Source organism: Acinonyx jubatus, chromosome A2, assembly GCF_027475565.1.
Source record: "Acinonyx jubatus isolate Ajub_Pintada_27869175 chromosome A2, VMU_Ajub_asm_v1.0, whole genome shotgun sequence".
Lineage (NCBI taxonomy): Eukaryota > Metazoa > Chordata > Mammalia > Carnivora > Felidae > Acinonyx > Acinonyx jubatus.
This window is the reverse complement of record NC_069383.1, coordinates 155,690,758-155,706,030: the sequence shown is the minus strand read 5'-3', so window position 1 is coordinate 155,706,030 and position 15,273 is coordinate 155,690,758. Positions and strand designations below refer to the sequence as shown.

At 53.8% G+C, this 15,273-nt stretch overlaps 1 protein-coding gene and 1 long non-coding RNA gene across 4 annotated transcripts in view; both read right to left on the bottom strand.

The window, feature by feature from the left end:
* The window catches only part of LOC128314937 (uncharacterized), a 40,998-nt gene extending 31,900 nt beyond the window's left edge, over positions 1-9,098 (bottom strand). For all 3 annotated transcript variants that reach the window (XR_008297225.1, XR_008297226.1, XM_053219757.1), the window contains exon 1: positions 8,832-9,098. The gene's annotated coding sequence lies outside the window, so the exon portion shown is untranslated. The remainder of the gene's footprint in view (positions 1-8,831) is intronic.
* A 2-nt stretch (positions 9,099-9,100) lies between these two features.
* The window catches only part of LOC128314941 (uncharacterized), a 30,096-nt gene continuing 23,923 nt past the window's right edge, over positions 9,101-15,273 (bottom strand). The window contains exon 3 of the long non-coding RNA XR_008297234.1: positions 9,101-9,147. This is a non-coding gene — a long non-coding RNA (uncharacterized LOC128314941). The remainder of the gene's footprint in view (positions 9,148-15,273) is intronic.

The window sequence follows — 15,273 nt, the reverse complement described above, 5'->3', positions numbered from 1 at the left end:
GTGAGCTCGAGCGCCGCATCGGGCTCCGCGCTATCAATGTGGAGCCTGCTTGGGATTCCCTCTCTCCCTCTCTCTTTCTCTAATAAATAAACTAAAAAATAAAATAAAATAAAATAAAATATGTCCACCTACCCCCATTTTGCCCACGTGTGAAGGTGGCCAGAAGGTACAAACTTCCAGATGGCATATAAGCCCTGGGTATGGAATGTCCAGCACTGTGACTCTAGGTAGCAATACTGCGCTGTATATTTGAAAATTGTTAAGAGAGTAGATCTTAAAAGTTCTCATCACACGGAAAAAAACTGGTACCACGTGTGGTGATGGGTCTTAACTAGATTTATTGTGGTGATCATTATATGTATGTAATGTAATAACATATATAATATATATATATATATATATAATCATTATGTTGCACACTTAGAATACAATGCTCTACGTCAATTAGATTACCATAAAAAGAATTTTAAAATATGAGGTGCCTGGGTGGCTCAGTCAGTTAAACGCCTGACTCTTGATTTTGGCTCAGGTCGTCATCCCATGGTTCGTGAGTTCGAGCCGCCCGTAGGGCTCCACACGGACAGTGCAGAGCCTGCTTGGGATTCTCTCTCTGTCCCTCTCGCACTTGCTTTTTCTCTCTCTCTCAAAATAAATACATAAACTTAAAAAAAATGTTTATAAAATAAATATGTCCACAAATTCTTTGATATTATTTCTTGCAAGAAACGGAGCCCCGTCTACCTCCATCTGGAGTGTGGCTTGAGGAACCATCGTCTGATGGATAGAGTGTGACACAGGCGACAGAACGAGGCAGAGCCTCAGCTCCCTCAGATCCCTTGCTGTAGGGAAAGCCAGCCTTCATGTTGTGAGGCTAATAAAAATTAACCCTGGGGGTAACTGAGGAAGAAGGTTCCAAGGAGAAGGAATGACCCGTGCAAAGGCCCTGAGGCAGGAGCACGCCTTGGTATTCAAAGAACAGTGATGAGGCTAACATGGCCAGAGTGCTGGGGGCAGAGGAGACATGGGGGCCAGAGAGGTCAGATGTGGTGCAGCAGTTGTCAGTGAGGGACACTATCACCCCTCAGGTTGACGGTAGAAATGTGCAAGAGTTTGGTGCGGTCACAATGCCTGGGATTGCTTGTGACATCTGGATATGGCAGCGGGGACACACAACAGCCTGCACTGTGACAACCAGTCACATGTCACAAAGAACTACCCTGCCCAAGATGCCCAGATCGAGACATCAGAGAATTATGAAAATCTTTTATTTTATTTTAATTTTTTAAATTTTTTTTTAACATTTATTTGTTTTTGAGACAGAGAGAGACAGAGCATGAACGGGGGAGGGTGAGAGAGAGAGGGAGACACAGAATCCGAAACAGACTCCAGGCTCTGAGCAGTCAGCACAGAGCCCGACGCGGGGCTCGAACTCACATACCGCGAGATCGTGACCTGAGCCGAAGTCGGACGCTTAACCGACTGAGCCACCCATGCGCCCCATGAAAATCTTTCAAAAGATTTCTCTGCCTAGGGACACCTGGGTGGCTCAGTCAGCTAAGCGTCCGACTGTTGATTTTGGTTCAGGTCATGATCTCAGGGTCATGAGATCAAGCCCCATGTCAGGCTCTGTGCTGACAATGAAGAACCTGCTTAGGATTCTCTCTCTCCCTCTCTCTCTGTGTACCTCCCCTGCTCATTCCTTTCTCTCTCTCTCTCTCAAAATAAGTAAATAAACATTTTAAAAATTCTCTATGAAAAAAAAAAAAAGATTTCTCTGCATAGAGTAGAATGCAGAGTCAGCTACCTTTTTTTGTAGATGGGGGCAGAAAAATATATTCTTATTTGTCCAGACTTGCATAAAGACACTATGGAAAGATATATCTGATTCTGGTAATAATGTATATCTGTTGGCAGCTTGCAAACTGGGCCAGTGGGGCCTGGAGTAAGAAGGGGGACCTTTGGGGGCACCTGGGTGGCTAAGTCAGTTAAGCGTCCGACTCCTGACTTTGGCTCAGCTCATGATCTCGTGGTTTGTGAGATCAAGCCCCACATCAGGCTCTATGCTGACAGCACGGAGCCTGCCTGGGATTCTGTCTCTCCCTCTCTCTGCCCTTCCCCTGCTTGTGCTCTCTCTCTCTCTCTCTCAAAATAAATAAACTTAAAAAAAAAAAAAGTAAAAAGGGGACCTGTCAAACAATACCTCTTTGTGTATTTACATTTTTTTTTTTTGAACGTGTGAATGTACTACTGATCGGACAAATAATTAGAAATCGAAAAGGATCACGTTGGCCACTGAGGGGGGGCATTTGGAGAGGCAAGGCTGGGGTGACAGGAGTGTCATCTGATTTGAAACAGGAGTTGGAATCACGGGGGCAGGGGAAGGTTGACTTGGAGCTCACAGGGAGTGGGGTTCAGTTCTAAGACTGCATTCCAGCTGGTGTGTGAGTAGCTGGGTCGGCCTCCTAGGAAGGCGACCGTCTCCGACAGCTTGGGCTGCTGTGACGAAATACCATAGGTGTGGGAGGGGCCGGGAGGGGGGTGGCTTAAACAGCAGACACTCCTTTCTCGCGGTCCTGGAGGCTGGGAAGCCCCAGATCAAGGTCTGGGCAGATTCAGTCCCTCGTGGCAGGCTCTCTTCCTGGCTGACAGGTTACACCTTCTGTGTTCTCACGTGCTCTCACGTGGTGGAGGAAGCGAGAGGAGGGAGGGAGGGCAGGCACAGAGGAGTTCTGGTCTCTTTCTTGTCTTTCTTTCTTAAAAAAAAATTTTTTTTAATTTTTAAAAATTAATTAATTTTTGAGAGAGAGCTCGAGTGAACGAGGTGCAGAGAGAGAGGGAGAGAGAGTGTCGATCCTGGAGTGGGTCTCGAACTCATGAACTGTGAGGTCATGACCTGAACCGAAGTCAGATGCTTAACCGACTGAGCCACCCAGGCGCCCCTGTTTTTTTATGTTTGTTTATTTATTTATTTGTGAGAGAGAGCAAGAGAGAGAGCACGAGCAGGGAAGGGGCAGAGAGAGAGACTGAGAGAGAGAGAGAGAGAATCCCAAGCAGGCTCCAAGCTGTCAGCACAGAGCCTGATGTGGGGCTCGAACTCACGAAGCATAAGATCATGACCTGAGCCGGAACCAAGAGCTGAGTGCTTAGCCACTTAACCCGACTGGGCCCCCCAGGCGTCCCCCCACCTTTCCTAAGAACATTAATCCCATCATGAGGGCCCCACCCTCACGATCCCCTCTAAACCCAATCCCGGGTTAGGGCTTCAACATGTGAATGTGGGGAGACCGCAACCATTCGGTCCATAGCACCTACCTGGAAGCAGAACCTGAGGCAGGGACTCAGATGCCCGTGATGTGGGGGGCAGGACTCTCAGGAGAGAAGAGAGCGAGGGAAGCAGGACGGACAGATGGATAGGCTCAGCCAGGACGTGGGTTCAGCTGGATCTAACCCCAGCCTGATCCCACGGGGAGCTCTGGAGTGTGAACTGCATCATATTGTTGTCACAAGTTGAGGCAATGGGGGGGCTGGCCTTTAGCACCCCCAGATCGGACCGCGATTGGCTGCGGGCTGTACCTGGGGGGAGGGAGTAGCCCCCTGGCATCTCCAGAGGAGGGGGCTCCCAGCACAAGACGTGCTCCAGAGAAGGGGCAGGTGTCAGTCCTTGGCAGCTAATGGCCGAACCCGAAGCGGGTGGAAGACAGGTGCACTGGCCCCGGAAAGCGGATGTGGTCCGGGTGGGGGCACCCGCAGGGTCTCCCGCGGCGGCCACCGGCCATGTACGGCCAGGGGAGGCCCGGCCCCATCCTTCGTCTTATTTTTATTTAGCAAACGCCGATCTGTCTGTCCTCTGTAGAATGCCAGGCACTATCCTTAGAGCCGCACACGTTTCAATCCTCACAACGACCTCCGAAGCGAGCACTGGTTTTACCGCTACCCTGGACTGCCGTCTCAGGGAGCCTCCCCCTGAGCCCCACCCCCCCCCCTGCCCGGGGCCCACGGAGCCCCTCGCCCCTGCCAGTCGCCCCCATCCATCCATCTTGCGGCCCCGAGCCCCCAGCTCTCACGGCCTCCGCTTGGCAAATCCTTCTTCCCGCTCTTAATTGATTCTTAATCTGCAGCCTTGGGGCAGCGCTGCTGAGAAGGCAGGTGGAAATCATTTCCTTCAGCGCCAGCCGGAGCTCCGGGCATCTGAGGGGAGCCCCCCGCCCCACCCCCCACCAGAAGGGCACGGGAAAGGCCTCCAGGGAGCAGAGGGCTCGGAGGTGGCCCAGCCCTCTGACCCTCCTGCCGGGCAGGGGAGATGGCGGACAAGGTGGGCCGTCCCCGGACCCTGACGTGTGAAGTCCAAACACACAGAAGAAGGGAGTACGAGGCTGGACGGAGGGAAGGGCTAACCCTCAGGAGAAGGGGGTGAATGTAGAGAAGGGGCTGGGGCAGTGGATGGGCCCCGACGGAGGGTGGCCAAAGCCCGGGTGCATGTGGGGCAAACAGGTCACCTGTGCCCCAAACACACCCTCGCCTGGTGACACCCCTTCCCGTGCGCTTAAATTCCCACACAGCCGCACGCACACTCACGCCCTCACGTGCCCTCAAATTCCACACGCTTACATGGCCTCCTATCCCATGGCAGCTTCACACACACACACACACACACACACACGTGAGGTTAGTGTCTGTCCCTCCGGGACGGAGCACAGCGCAGGCAGGGATGTTTATCTTGCTCACCTGGTGCCCAGCACAGAGTGGACACGCGGGAGGTGCTCAGTCACACACGTCCTCACTCCCACATGGTCACACACAGTCACGAGGGTCCCCCACACTCGCACAGACACACGCAGGCACCCTCCCCCCGCCACCCCTCTGCCAAAGCCACCCTAAGACTCTGTAAATGTCACCTGCTGTCTGCTCTGGTCCAGGCAGGCCAGGGCGGGAGGGGGCAGTGGGCCGGGCGCTGGCCCTCTGCTCCCCACAGGCACCCCGAATCTCTCTGCTTTAGGGCTGGGCAGATTTAAAGCGAGAGCCGCCCTCCTGAAACCAGGACCCCCCCCCCCCTCCCCGCCATCCCCAGCACCACAGGGGCCTGGGAGGCAGGCCCAGCAGCCTCAGGCCTGGAGGGGTCCTTTGTCACTGTTAGTTCATCGATTCATTTTGCATACTTGATTGAGTGCCTCCGGTGTGTCTAACCCCCTCGCTGGGGGGACCCAGCCCTCCATTTTTCTTCCTTTCAGCCAGGAATGTCTTCTGAGTGGGCTTTACCCCATCCCCCAGCCCCCCGCTAGGGAGTACCGTGGGCATTTTAATCCTATTCTCCACCGCAGAGACTTTGCTGGGAAACAGCTAATTATATCCCTCCCCCAAAGACAGTCTGGTGGGGCTTGGGTGGCGTTGGGTGAGCACGCCCTGCGTCCACAGCTGGTGGCCCGCGGGCCAGCGCACAGAAATTTCTATATATTTCTAATTCCACAGCAATACTTTGATTAGAGAGCCGAGGTGTTGTGTACGACCTCAGGGACCTCATTATTTTTCTAACTCAAATAAATACGGCATTCAGAAAGCAGGGAGGGGCGGAAAGAAAAGTCGCAGGAAACCTCATCTATAAAAAGAATTCAGGCCTTAATGAGCTTTTAAAACTTGCCAACCCCTCTCCCCCCTCCTCAATCTATAAACAGAAGACATGGCTTCTGGCTTCAGCCCCGGATTTGGGGGGAGGGCAGGGTGGGCACAGCAGGCTGGGGACTCAGCTGGGTGTCTAAGATTTTGGGGAGGGGGGCTACCTTGCTTCATCCTTGTGTGTCTGGAAATTCTTTCCAAAAGAGCTTCCGCCAGGAGGGGCTGGGGTGAGGAGATGGGGAAACTAAGTCTGGGCAGAGCAAAGGAAGGCTGGACCACTGGATGCGTATTCAGCACCCTCCCTAATCTATTTTCAAGCTGGGGCAGACAAGCTTTGGGTCTGCCCCAGGCTGTGGGGAGTGGGGGTGGGGGTGGGTGGGGGCTTGCCACCCTCAATGGCTCTGACATTGGGATGGGTGTGGACAGAGTGAGGTGGTGACCACAGAGCTCCCTGAAGGGCAGAGTGACCTCCGAGTCACTGCCCATGTCGCCTCTCTAACAGGAGCAGGGAAGCTGCCCAGAGCAGGCAGCAAAGACAATTTTAGGTGAAAGAGGAGTTCAATGAGCAGAAATGAGCTTGGAGCTGAGAAATTTCTGCATGACGAAAATTCTGGGAGCAGGGTAGACCCAGGGCAGCGGGCAAGGGCCTTAGGAAGGACTCAGGGGTCTGGGAGGGGAGGGGGAGCTGTAAGAAAAAAGATTCAAGGCACCCAGGGGACTGATGGGGGAGAGACAGGAGGGCAGAGAGGGGGCTCTCCCCTGACCCTCACTTTCTTCCTACCCCCACTCCCCCGCTGCTGTTTTCTTCATGACACCTGAGATGTGTTGGTCTTCTGTCTCCTCCACCAGACTGGCCTCCTGCCTCACCTGAGGGCAAGGGGCTTTGTTTATCTTGAAGTGTAGGCAGGAAGATGTCAGCCAAGGATGGGGCCACCCTCAGGGCGTAAGCATCCCTGGGCTGGTAAACCCAGTTGGGATTTGCTGTGTTTGCCAATTTCCGAGACATAAATTTCCCCACCTTGGTCAATTTCAAGTTGCAAAGGTGATAATCAGCGAAGGGGTAAGGCCAGTGCTATAGGCTGAATGTTTGTGTCCCCTCAGAATTCAGATGTTGAACTCCTACCCCCCAAAGGGAGGGTATTAAGAGGTGGGGCCTTTGGGGTGATTAGGTCACGAGGGTAGAACCTCATGAATGAGATCGGCGTTCTCATAAAAGGGACCCCTGAGAGCTCCCGTGCCCCTTCCGCCCCATGAGGACACGGTGAGAGGATGGCCATTTAGGAACCAGGGAGAGAGCTCTTACCAGGCACCTTGATCTTGCATTTCCATCTCCCAGAACTTTGGGAAATAAATGCTTATTGGCTTTTTTGCTTTGTTTTATATATTTTAAAAAAATGTTTTTAACGTTTTATTTTTTTTATTTTTTTTAATTTTTATTTAAAAAAAATTTTTTTTAATGTTTTTATTTATTTTTGAGACAGTGAGAGACAGAGCATGAACGGGGGAGGGTCAGAGAGAGACGGAGACACAGAATCTGAAACGGGGCTCGCAGCCAGGCTCTGATGAGCTGCTCAGTCAGCTACGACGAGCAGCCTGATGGCGGGGGCGCTGCGAGAACATCCATAGAAGTCGCACGAGCATCACTGACCTGAGCCAAAGTCGGACGCTCAACCGACTGAGCCACCCAGACGCCCCTAAATGCTTACTGTTAATAAGCCACCCAGTCCACGACGCTTTGTCACAGCATCCTGAACACACAGAGACGGGAGCGTGAGGGGCTGTGCACAGGGGTGTGAGCTGCGGGGCACAAGGGGAACTGGCCCCGGGCGAGGGGACCTGATGTGTAGTGTATGCCAGTTTCCATGGTGTAAGTTTCCCCAGCTTGGTGGATTTCAAGCCGTGAACGGTGACGTCACCGAGTCCTAGGCTAGAAAGAGATGTGCAGAATGGGCCTCTGCGAGCCCGTGTGACCCAGCCCAAAGACACCACTGCATGCCATTGCCTGGCCTGGCGGTGGCCCTTTTCCAAATTTGGCTCAGGAAGGACAGAGGAGGAGAAAGCGAAAGAGCAGGCCTTCCCTCCCTCCTTCTAGTCCAGGGTCACACTCGCTGTTCCCTCAGCCTGGCATGCTCTTCCCCCAGATAATACCTGGGCCTTCCGCTCCCGATCCGGGTGGCCCCCATCCCACCCTGGCCCTGCCCCCTACGCTCCCAGCACCCTCCAAGCCCACCCGTGCAGGTTTCATGACGGCCATACCCCCACTTTATGAGTAGAGACGCTGAGGCACGGTGGGCAGGAGGGGTGGGTGAAGCAGGGATGAAGGGACAGAGCCACAGGGTGACGGGCCGCTGAATCTGCATGCGTAACCACTGGGTTCAGCAGCGCCCGCCCCGATTCTGTGATTCTCTCTGCCGCCGTTTGTGCTAAAGACCAGCGTGAGCACCCAGCTCCGCTGTCTGAGCGCGGCCAGGTCACTTGCTGTCTCTGGGCCTCAGTTTTCCCATCTGCAAAACGGGAGCCCACTGGCACCAGCACCACCCCCTGATGCGGTGTTGGGCGCCTTCGAGTGGAGAACACTTGGTTCGCGGAGCTCTAGGGCAGGGTTTCTTGGCCTTGGCGGGACTGACGTTCGGGGCTGGGTCAGCGTTCGTTGCAGGCCCTGCCCCCGTCCTTGCAGGCCGCTTTGCAGTATCCCTGGCCTCCGCCCGCTAGATGTTCATATAACCCATGCCCCAAATTGCGACAACCAAAAATGTCTCCAGACATTGCCTGCTACCCCCTGGGCGGGGGACATAACTGCCCATTATTGGGAAACACCGCTGTAGATTTGTGGTTTTCCACCCCGTCTACGCGTTCGAATCACCCAGGGAAGTTGGAAAACTCCCTAAAGCCAGCCTCACTCAATGACTTCAGACTCTCTAGGGCTGGGGTCAAGGGTCACCATTGTCAAGGCTCCCCAGGTGATCCACGGGTCCAGCCAAGGCTGAGACCAGTGACGGGTGACAGGTGGCACAGCCAAAGGGGACAATGGAGGAAGGCCCGGCCACTGTGTGGGTCACCTCCAGGGAGTGGAGCGAAGAGTGAGAGGTGGCCGCAGGGCTACCGGGAGCCACAGGAACTGTTACTCTCCCCTTTCGGCTCAGGCTGTCGCAACAGAGTATCATAGGCTGTGTGCCTTATAAACAACAGATATGTAAACAAATAACAGATTCGCAACTCACAGTTCTGGAGGCTGGAAGTCCAAGGTCAAGGCGCTGGCAGATTCCCTTCCCGCTGAGGGCTTTCTTCCCGGCTGGCAGACGGCTGCCTTCTCGCCGCCTCCTCACCTGGCCATGCCTCTGTGTGTGTGAAGAGTGAACAAGAGATCTCTGGTCTCTCTTCCTGTTCTTATAAGGACACCAGTTCTGGGTGGTTTCGGTGGTCGAGCGTCAGACTTCTGCTCAGGTCACGATCTCGAGGTTCGTGAGTTCAAGCCCCACACCAGGCTTGATCCTTCGGATCCTCTGTCCGTCCACTCTCTGCCTCCCCAGCTTGCGTCTTTCAAAAGAAAAAAAAAAAAAAAAAGGACACCAGTGCACCAGGTCTATCAGGGCTCCACCCTTAATGTAACTTTAATTATCTCCTTAAAGGCTCCCTCTCCACATACAGTCACGTTGGGGGATTAGGGCTTCGACACAGGAATGTTGCAGGGACACGGTTCACTCCACACCGAGGCGAATGGAAGAATATTCAGGACACAGCCAGGCTGTGAGCTTCTCAGTGTCATATGGGCACACAGACCCTTTGTGAACGTGGGCTCTCCATTCACCTGCAGACAAAGGGCAGGAGGGCTGAGTGGGGCCTGTGGGGGCTGTAGTGGCTCATGAGGAATGAGAGATAAAGAGAGGACGGCTGTCAGAGAGCCACCCAAAGTGTGACTCATCCAGGACACTGTCCCCAGAGCCAAAGACCCCTCCTGACACAGGTTTCCAGCAGCTGCCGAAGGGACAAGGGATCCCCAGCGGACGGGGCCCATGCCAGGCTCTCCGGCTCTCTAAGTCCACACTCGGTGCACAGAAGAGGAATACTGTCTCGTTCCACACTTGGGCAGGAAGAGGCTTTCCCATCCCTGAAAAACTCCCCCCGAAGCTGGGAAGATGTAAAAGGCACGCAGATGTGACGGGTTCAGGGCAGGAACGGTCGCACACAGCTCGGCTCAAGGAGGGGGATGCCTAGGCCCCCACCCCGTAAGAAACCTGAAGCTGTAGCCCCGCCCCGCCCCGCCCCCTAGGGCATACAACATCATAGCATCTGGCATCCTCCCCACTTTTGTTTTAATATTCATTCATCTTTGAGAGAGAGAGAGAGAGAGAGAGAGAGAGAGAGAGAGTGCAAAGCAGGGGAGCAAGGGGCAGAGAGAATGGAAGACGGAGGATCCAAAGGGGGCTCTGCAGCCCAATGCAGGGCTCGAACTCACGAACTGTGAGATCATGACCTGAGCCAAAGTCAGACACTTAACCGACTGAGGCACCCAGGTGCCCCTACCATCATCACCATTTTTAAGTGGTGGCCTTAAGGCACATTCACACTGCTGTGCGGTCATCAGGGCCGTCCGTCTCCAGAACCCTATCCAACTTGTAAATCTGAAACTCTGTCCCCCTTAAACACTAGCTCTCCATTCTGCCTCCCGCCAGCCGCTGACCCCCAACATCCCACTTTTCTGTCTCCATAATTTTTATACACTAAGTCCTCATATAACTGGAATCACAAGTATTTGTCCTTTGGTGTCTGGCTTATTTCACTGAGCACAATGTCCTCGGGGCTCATCCGTGTTATAGCACACGTCAGAATTCCCTTTCTTTTTAAGGCTGAATCGCATTCCCTTGTATGAATACCCCACATTCTGTTTACCCATTCATCTGTTGAAGGGCACTTGGGTCGCTTCCACACTTCGGTTATTGTGAATGACACAGCTTGTAAGGAGGGCGCCCGGCTGGCTCAGTCAGACCAGCACGTGACTCTTGATCTCGGGGTCGTGAGTTCAAGCCCCATGCTGGGTGTCGAGATTTCTAAAAATAAATAAATAAACTTTTTTTTTTTTTTAAAGTAATGCTGCCGTGAACATGGGTGTGCAAATATCTCTTCAACACCTGGCTCTCATTTGTTGACGGGTACATACCGAGAAGTGTGATCGCTAAATCAGTTGTAGGTATGCCTTTAAATCCAGTGAGGCCTGGGGTGCCTGGGTGGCTCAGTCAGTTAAGCGTCCGACTTTGGCTCAGGTCATGATCTCATGATCTCACGATCTCACAGTTCGTGAGTTCAAGCCCTGCATGGGGCCCTGTGCTGACAGCTCAGAGCTTGGAACCTGCTTCGGATTCTGTGTCTCCCTCTCTCTCTGCCCCTCTCCCCACTTGCACAAAAAAAAAAAAAAAAAAAAAAAAAATCTAGTGTGGCCTACTGTGTGCCCAGAGTGCCTCAGTTCAAGACTGAGGGCATAGGACACCTGGGTGGCTCAGTCGGTTAAGCATCCGACTTCGGCTCAGGTCATGATCTCACAGTACGTGGGTTCGAGCCCTGCGTCGGGTTCTGTGCTGACAGCTCAGAGCCTGGAGCCTGTTTCGGATTCTGTGTCTCCCTCTTTCTCTGACCCTCCCCTGTTCATGCTCGCTCTCTCTCTCTCTCTCTTTGTCTCAAAAATAAATAAACGTTAAAAAAAAATTAAAAAAAAAAAAGACTGAGGGCAGAGCAATGAACAAAACGGACAGAGGCCCCTGTCCTCCAAGAGCCAGTGGCCCTGCGGGGAAAGGCAGGCAATGAATCAGTTAATTAAAATCCAAGGTGATAATTTCCACAAGGAAAATAAAGCAGGGGAGGTGAATGGGCAGCGCTGGCATGGGGGTGCAGATTCAATGGGGTGGCCAGGGAAGGTCTCACGCAGGAAGAAAGTGACTTTTGAGCAAAGACCTGAAGGAAGTAAGAGAGTTGGATTAGTTATCTACTGCTGCGTAAGCAATTACTCCAAAATCTAGAGGCCTGAAACAACATGGATGATCTTACGGGTCTGTGGGTCAAGAATCTGGGTGCCGCTCAGCCGGTCGTCTAACCCAGGGTCTCTCCAGAGGGTGCAGTCAAGGCTCCCCTGGGGGTGTGGCCATCTCAAGGCTCCCCCTGGGGTGTGGTCACCTCAAGGCTCCCCCCCCCCCCGCCCCGGGGTGTGGTCAGCTTGCAAGCACACACAGGGGGCTGTTGGCAAAATTCCGTTCCTCCCTGGCTATTAGCTGAAGGCTACTCTCTGTTCTTTGCCACCTAGACCCCTCCACAGGACGGCTCACATCTTGGTCACTGGCTTCATCAGGGCAGGCAAGTGAGAAGAAAAGAGAGAATGCTAGTAACGGGGACAGCCCAGCAGGACAGAAGTCACAGTCTTATAACCTGATCTTGAAAATGACATACCACCCACTTTGGCCACATCCTATAGGTTAGAAGTGAGTGGTCCAGCCCTCCCTCAAGAGGAAGAAAGTACACAAGGGCATGAAGACCAAGAGGCAGAAACCATGGGAGACCATCTTTGATGCCGCCTACCACAGGAACTGGGCAGATATCTGGGGGAAGGGCAGAGGGAATAGCCCGTGCGTGCAAAGGTCCTGAGGCAAGAACAAGCTTGGAGCGTGGTCAGGACAAGAGGGACAGTGCGGGTGGAGCATGGACTGTGGAAAGGGAGGAGTAGAACAGGAAGGCTGACATTTTCTCTGAGAACAATAAGAAGCCACTGGACTATTTCAAGGCAGGTCACAATGTCATGCGATTTCATTTTGAGAAGTTTCATATGATACTTACAGAAGTAATAGGTGCCTGGGATTTGCTTTAAAATAGTCCATAAATGGGGCACCTGAGTGGCTCAGTCGGTTGAGTGTCTGACCTCGGCTCAGGTCCTACTCTCATGTTCGTGAGTTCAAGCCCCGCGTCGGGCTCTGTGCCCACAGCTCAGAGCCTGGAGCCTGCTTCGGATTCTGTATCTCTCTCCCTCTCCTCCTCCCCTGCTCATGCTCTGCCTCTCTCTGTCTCTCAGAAATAAATAAATGTTAAAAAAAATTTTTTTTAAATAGTCCATAAATAAAATAAAATAGTCCATAACAAGAAAGAAAAGTTGGGGGGTGAAAGGTGAAACAAGATGGGCAACACAAGGATTATGACTCAAATCATAGGAGGTTTTCACATGCTTCTATTTTTGCATGTGTGTGAAGTTTTTCTATAAAAGGGAAGTAATAACACGTCATGTATCTGGTTTCGGGGGGGGGGGGCAACAGTGGGGGATCCTGGGCGGAAACGGGCCAGACGTGACTGCCAGAGTCCAGGCTAAAAGCCGTCAACATGGCCAAAACTGGATGCTGACAACACCAAGTGTTGACAGGACAGTGAAGGGACTAGAACTCTCTCATCCGCCGCTGCTGGTGTAAAACAGTTTGCCACAGGCCTTGGGTCTCATGAAGTCGTGCGCTTCACACCCAGCCCAGTGACCCCACTCCTGGACGTTTCCCCGAGAGGAACGAACACACAACGTCTGCGCAAAGACAGATCTGTTGGCAAACGTTGGCGGCGGCTTCGCTGTGATCTCCAAACCGCTGGAAACACCCCAAACGTCCACCAGCAGGGGGGCACAGATGAACAAGCCGAGGTCCGTTCACCCCGCGGCCTGCCGGGCAGCAGTGAAGGAGGCAAATCTGACAATGTTTGTGGCCGAGAAGCGGCGGGCCCGGCGAAAGAGGCCACCCTGCGCGGTCCCAGGGGCACGAAGTTCTCCAAAAGGCTAGACTAAGCCGCAGCGATAGAAATCAGAGCAGTGATTGGGGCGGCGCAGAGAGAGGGCTGGGACACTTCTGGGACCTTCTGGATGCAAAGGGCGCAGACTCCGTGGCCTGCGGCCGCCGGGCCCACGCACCTGTCGAGGCGCGCAGGCGTGGGAACCTAGCGGCTGTAAACGGTGTCTCGCCAGGGAAGGTGATGCCAACCCCGGTGTGAAGGCGGCGGTGTGAGCAGTGGGATTCCGATTTCAGCTCTGAGGCAGAGTCCACAGGCCGTGCAGGGGCCCCTTGCAAGCCCCCGGTCGCCCCCAGGTAGGGGCGGGGCGGGGCGGGGCGGGGGAAGCCCAGACCTCCGTCCGGTCCCCGCCGGGACGCGCTGGCGGGTCTAAAAGCTTCCCTGCAGCGGCCCAGGCGGTCGATAGCAGACACCCCGGCTCCCTCCGTCCCGCCTGCCGGGCAGCCCGGCCCCTTCCCGCCAGCCCGGCCCCCGGGGGGGGGGGGGGGGGAGGGGGGCGGGCCGGCCGGGTGGAGCCCCGCGCCTGGCGCTGGTCCCCCTCCCGCACGCCCCTCCTTCCCCACCCCCTGACACTTGCCTTGTCCCAGAGGCTGGAGGCGGGGGTGGGGGTGGGGGGCACCAGCCATCCCCGCAGGGGGCTGCCCCTGCCTGTGCCCACTTTCCCCCCCATTGAAGAGGCCCCGGGAGCCCAGATGGCTCCCTGAAAGGTAGGAGCTGTCTTCCCTCGCCCTGGGCCGGCGGAATAAATCTTTGACTTAGAGCCACGTCTTCGGGGCCATTCAGGCTTGGGTTCATTCATTCGTTCATTCGCCAAATATTTATTGCGCGTCTAATCCCCCCTGCCCTAGTGACGTGGACATCCTAGACCGGCGCGGGACAACGGATACGACGAAGCCACAGGTAAGGGCACATGGGTAACTTAAAATTCCCCAGCATCCACGTTTTCAAAAGTGGAAAGTAAATAGATGCAATTAATTGTAATCCTGTATTTTATTTAACCCCATCTAGGCAAACTATCACCCATCCAACATGCAAATCAATAGAAAAAAAAATGATTAATGAGCTATTTTACATCCTTTTGTCCCTACTAAGCCTTAGAAATCCGGTACGTTTTCCCTTGGAGCGGCCCTCAATTCGGGCTAGTCGTTTTGAAGCACTCAGTAGGTACATGTAGCCGGTGGTGACCACGTGGGCTGGCACAGGCCAGGAGGATGGCAGGGGGCAGGAGCATGATCTGACTGTTAAGAAAGATCCCTTTGGCTGCTGTGTTAAAATAAATGGGGAAGAGGCCGTGACTTACCTTGAAATGCGCTAAGAAATGAGGCGCCCGGATAAAACAAGCTATTCATTAGCGCCAAAAAGAAACAAGCTATCAGGTGAAAAGACAGGGCAGAACCTTAAATGTATATTGCTAAGTGAAAGAAGCCAATCTGAAAAGCCTAGGTACCATGTGATTCCCACTCTATGACATTCTGGAAAAGGCAAAACTCTGGAGACAGTAAAAACACCAGTGCTTGGCGGGGGGGCTGGGAGGGATGAACAGGTGGGGCACAGAGGATTTTTAGGGCAGTGAAAATACCGTGTGTGTGTGTGTGTGTGTGTGTGTGTGTGTGTGTGACCATAATGGTGGACAGAGGTCATTCTCCATTTGTCCAAAGCCACAAAACGCACAGCACCCAGAGTGAACTGTAAGTCATGGACTTGAGTGGTTAGGAAGGGTCAGTGTGGGTTCATCAATTGCAACAAATGTACCCTCAGGTGGGGATGGTGATGACGGGGGAGGCTGTGCATCGGCAGGGACAGAGGGCACATGGGAAATATCTGCGCCTTTGCCGCAAGTTCGCTGTGAACCTAAAACCGCTC